This window comes from Arachis duranensis, chromosome 4 (genome assembly GCF_000817695.3).
Source record: "Arachis duranensis cultivar V14167 chromosome 4, aradu.V14167.gnm2.J7QH, whole genome shotgun sequence".
In the NCBI taxonomy this organism is placed as follows: domain Eukaryota; kingdom Viridiplantae; phylum Streptophyta; class Magnoliopsida; order Fabales; family Fabaceae; genus Arachis; species Arachis duranensis.
In genome coordinates, this window is record NC_029775.3 from 120,200,144 (window position 1) to 120,206,007 (window position 5,864).

Below are 5,864 nucleotides of genomic sequence, written 5' to 3' on the forward strand. Positions count from 1 at the left end.
AAAATAAAAAAAGTGCACAATGACTTAATCGAACTTCCATAAAAAATTACTTGATTATCTAATATTTTTGTAAAAGGTGTTTAGACTTTTTAATTGTTTATTTATTTATTTTTATTTTCGAAAATTTAAAATAAATATATATATTTTTTCCAGATTGATCCAATTGAGTGTATTTAACCTGGTTCAATTTGGAGAGCGATTCATTTAACTGAAAACCATATTTAAAGAATCACCTGCAAATACATACACCTGCAAATAATCATGCCTGGCGTGTGTAGTCTCTGAAGTGAAGACAATTTGGCTATCATCATTTGAGTAGCCCTATTTTATTTAAGTGATTATATGGTATTTTAATAACTTTAAATCTTGACTGCTATTCATGAAATTTGAATATTTTAAAATAAAAAAATTAATAAAGTGATAAATCGAATAGAACTAATTAAAAATGAAGTCAATTTTAATTAATTAGTTAGAAAATAGATCTGATATTTAAAAAAAAACTTTTTATTATCTTAATTTTTTAAATTTTAAAATTAAAAATAAAAAAAATAAATTTAGTTAGTTTATATTATAATTAATTTTTTAGATTTTTTTATCAAAAAAATAGTCATTAATAATTTTATAATTTTTATAAAATATGTATCCCTATTTATGAAATATGCCTTATACCATTGTAATTTTTCAGTAATTAATAATAGAGTATATACTCATTTTCGTCCTCAGAGAATTTTAAACCAAACACTTTAGTCTTCAACTAAAATTAATTACTCGATTGATCCCTAACAATTAACTCCGTCAGTCACTTAGGTCCTTTACTCCGTCAACTTTAACGGAGGACAAAATAGTACCTAAAAACTCTAACAGGGGACAAAATAGTCCCTGATCTCCTCGGTTCGAAAACGATATCGTTCTCTCCCAATTTTCATGATATCTTGCATAACATTAACAGTCTAACACTGTAACTTCAAGCTACACAATGTACTCTCTACAACTTCAATTTTCACAAGAAAAAAAATCCTCAACTTGTTCTCAACCAATTCATACTCAGGAAACTAATGACTATGTCTCTCAACTACTTGTCGTCTTCGATGGATCCCACGAATCTAGACAGCAACTTTGATTTGTCAAGATCCGTCGTCGTCGTTGCCATCTCCCTCCACCTCTGCCCTATCATCTCCATGACCACATTGTCCACCACTCCGATCGCTTCCTTCAACTTCTTCTCCAAACCAATATTCAGTAATCGCTTTAGTTTTCATATGAGCGGCAACGACGACATTGCTCATTGTACTGGTAGCTTGGATGCGAGATCGAAGCTGTCTGCCAATTTGGACTTCGGAAAAGAATGAATGAAGCACTTGTGTCTATTTCAAATGAGAATTTGCATATGATGTTGAAGGATAATCTTCTCATGATATTCTAATGACCAACAATCTATACTTCTTGCCGAAGAGTGGAGAAAGGCGTGCCTTTGGAGTAGTTGTGGAACTTGGTCTTGAGGATGTCGTGGACGTTGTCAGGGTTGGAGGTGATGTTATCGAGGACGTGGAAGTGGATGCTTCTGGTGGGTGAAGTGTAGAGGATGTGGATGTACCAGTCACAGAGATTTAGGAAGTGTGTGGTCCATGACATGTTGAGGTAGGTGCGACATGTGTGGCAATTACACCATCGCTTAATCTTGAAGCTAAAGATGAGGAAGGAAAAGATGGGAAAAAAAGAATGTGAAAGTGAAGAAGGAGAGTATGAATGTTAGGGTTATGCGAGATATAACAAAAATTGGGGAAGAATAATGTCGTTTTAGAAATAAAGGAGTTATGGATCATTTTGTCCCCTCTTAGAGTTGTTAGGGACCCTTTTATCCTCCGTTAGAAAAATTTAGAGTTGACGAAGTCAAGGATCTAAGTGACTGGCGAAATTAATTGTTAGGGATTAATCGAGTAATTAATTTTAGTTGGGGATTAAAGTGTCTAGTCTAAAATTCTTTAAGGACTAAAATGGGTATATACTCTTAATAATATTTTTTAATTGAAGTATCTACTTTATTAATTAGTGATGATACTATTTATGATAGTTTATTGTAATTTTTGTTGTTTACCAAAAAAAATTTCATGATGTATGCTTTAACATGCGTGTTTGGATTAGGAGTGTGCATATGGTTCAGTTCGCCTCGAAGATCCGACCCGGTTCCAAATATTTTAGGAGTTAATTTGGTATGATTTTACCAAGGTTTTGAAAATCGGATTGGTCATCAAATCGCTCTAGTCACTGGTTCACTGATTTATTGGTCTAACCGGTCTAACCGGTGGTTCAACTAGAAAAACCATTTTAGAATATAATAATAAATAAATTATAAATAAACATCCTAAAATATAATTGTAGTCTAATATAAATTTTAAAATATCTTCGAAATTTAAAATAGTACATAAAATATCATCAACCAAATACATATGATCTTATCAAAATCCAAACTCAAAAGTTAAATAATAAAAAAACATATATAAACACATAACATAATGTGAAGAGGCAACACAACTACATGCAAGAGATTAACACAATGGTCTATTCAAGCTTGCATAACTTCCTGAAAAGTAGTACCATTTCATTTATCTAAACACATACACAAACACAAATAATTATTAATTCAATTTAACAACACTGCCTAATTATTTTCTATAACTTAGTCCATATTTTTTAGTTGTTTTGAGAACAACCCTTTTTGTGTAACCTCCAATTATCACGTAAAAGAATCTTTACTCATATGATATATAAAAGTTCAAGAGTTCCAAATCAACAATAATAAATACCTTAACATTCCCACATAGCTAAATCAAAATAACAAGACACAAGCCAAAGATTCACTTGGTAAGAACACAGTCACAAAATGAAGATGTTGAAATTCAAGTTTCTTCAGACTCTTCTGTTGATTTTCTGTGTCAAACACACCATAGCAGAAACAACATAGAACAATCCAAAAAAACATACATAGTCCACATGGAGAAGTCCACCATGCCAGCAACTTTCAATGATCACCACAATTGGTTTGAATCATCATTGCAATCAGTATCAGAATCAGCAGAAATGCTATACACCTACAAGCATGTAGTCTATGACTTCTCAACAAGGCTAACTAACCAAGAAGCCGAGGTGCTCTCGAAGCAACCAGGAATCCTTTCGCTCATGCTGGCAAGATTGAAAATGATCACATCTGAGCAATTGCTGGCAAGATTTTCATCAATAAAATTTCAAAAACAGCAACAAATAATCAACAAAAACCCAATCAAAAACCATAACTGAAATCAACAAGGCAACACTGCACTAATAGCAGCTCTCAAAGGATACACACAATCAAAAACACAATTATCAACAGCACAACAGACTGAACAGAGCCAGGAATCAAGAACAATTAGCAACAAAATTAAAAAATAGCAACAAATAATCACCCTAAACCTGAAATCAATAAATCTATCAAAAAAATTCAAACACAGCATACTCAGAAATTAAAAAAAGCAGCAGCAGAGTAACAAATCCATTTTAACCAATAATTTCAACAACACAAAATCAATGATTATATTTCCATTCACATTCAGAAATCAGTCTCACTAAACAAAGCATGAAAGGAAGAGCTGAAAAACCCTATAAGCAGTGACACTAACCTTTGACGGAGAGCAGGACGACGAAGAGACAACGGCGAGTGGCGAAATGAACCGCAGACGACGAACCACACGACGGCGAGCAGCTTGAATCCTCAAACAGAGAAGCCACGGGAGATGGGGACGACGTGCCGAGCTAGAAGAGGATGAGTTCGGTACAGGGGGAAGGAAGAAGGAGTGGAGGCGCCGATAACCACGGACGGCGGCGGCAGAACCGTTGAAGAAGCTAGGGTTTTGAACGTGTTATTCTGAGTGAGCGTTGGGAGGGTTTCTTTTTTTTTAAGCAAAACCCAAAACGACGCCGTTTATAAAGAACCGGTCGGTTTCCGATCCGATTCAACCGTCTGGTTCTCGACTGGTTCAGCAATTTTCAGGCGATTTTCAATTTGACGGTTTTAGACACTAGATCGGACCGTTTTCGTCGTCGGTTCTCTGTTGGACCGGTTGAACTGGCCGATCCGGTCCGATTTTTAGAACCATGAATTTTACTGGGTTTAGAGTCGAGTAAGGGTCTCAAAAAATAGATTCGGTCATTATTTTAGGTTGGGTCCGAACCATAGCTCAGGTCACCCGAATTCGGCCCGGTCATCATACACAATTAATATTTTGTGTTATTAGTGACGATGGATGATGATTATTCTTATGTAAAATTTAAGTATTGTAAATCTTAATATTTTGTATTACTAGTCATTATAAGATTATAAGTTAATGTTTTATGTTTAAAATGCATAAGACTTTAGACTAATATATAATATTGTGTTATTTGTATTCATTTAAATATTTGGTGTTATTAGACAATATTAGTATTGATTGTGGTTATGCTTTAATTTTAGAGGAGGGTTAGTTCTTGTTATATTTTTCTAAGTGACTTTTACCATGTCAAATAATAGTTGGAGTCTTACAAATTTAGATATTTTCACATGCTAACTTACAAGAAGGTAATGTTAACGGCCCGATTTTCATCCGATTTTTATCCGATATAATCGTGGTCCGAAAGTGTATAGGTTTCATCAGGTCTAGGACCGGGTTCAGGTCTAACCGTCTAACAAATAGGTCTGGTATATATTTCGGGTCGGGTCGGAATCACATCAAACCCGATTTCACCCAACACATGAACACCCCTACTTTGGATGCGATATAAACTATCAATTATATTACGTGCTAGAATTACCTGCCTCTAAATAAGTAAAAAAAGCTATATCATTTGAATTATAATAAATATTAAATAAAATAAGTTTGAATTGTTTTTAGATAATTTTTTTGTTATCGAATATTTTTTATAATAAAAACCATTAACGGGAAGAAATTAAAAGACTAGACATGTGCATCGGCGTAGGCCCCAACAGCAATAATATATTAATATCTTCAGCTCTATTATTAGAGCGAAGTTCTTATCATCTGTGTTTGTTCCAACCAGCCATTGCATTTATCTTGCTTGGTTTCACATTTTTGGCACATTGATGGGAAATTGTCACGGCAACCTTGACTTGTATTCATGCAAATTTGTCTCCACATTATTATGCTTATGGATTCTTGATGAAACAAATATTCTTCAATATTTGTCCTTTATCTTTTTCCATACCAATAATTCAAATGACCATGATGACCATCATCCAGCCACTTTAAGATAAAAATGTCCTTACCAATCACTTTTCTTTATTCATATAATTATCACAATGGCTTTTACATTAATAGTTAAAAATAGAGTCTAAAATTAGACAATTTTTTTTAAGTAGTTATATGATATTGTAAATCTTGACCATTCATGATGTATGCTTAAACTTGCATCTTTATGACCGAAAAAAGGACTTGCATCTTTCGATGCAATGGAGCACAGAAGAGAATGATGAACTGAACTTTTTTAGTTTGTGAATGAACACTAAAATGAATGTAAACTGAGCAATAGTGTGTGCAAGCAAGACTAAATGTAACAACAAATATAACAAACTCTTTCATTATTTAGCTAATCTAACCACGGTTATATATTAACTAACCCATACTATAAACTGACTACTAGCAACTAGCTAATTATTTCCCTTAATACACTCATATTTCAATACTAAGATTCTTACTTTGAAAAATAATTTTTTTTTTTGTGTTTGAATATATTTGCAGAAGTACAATTCATTAGAATAAAAAACATCTAACCTATTTTGATGATATAACAAATGTACAAATATTTTTTATAGAATTATAATTATAGTCATAGTAAAT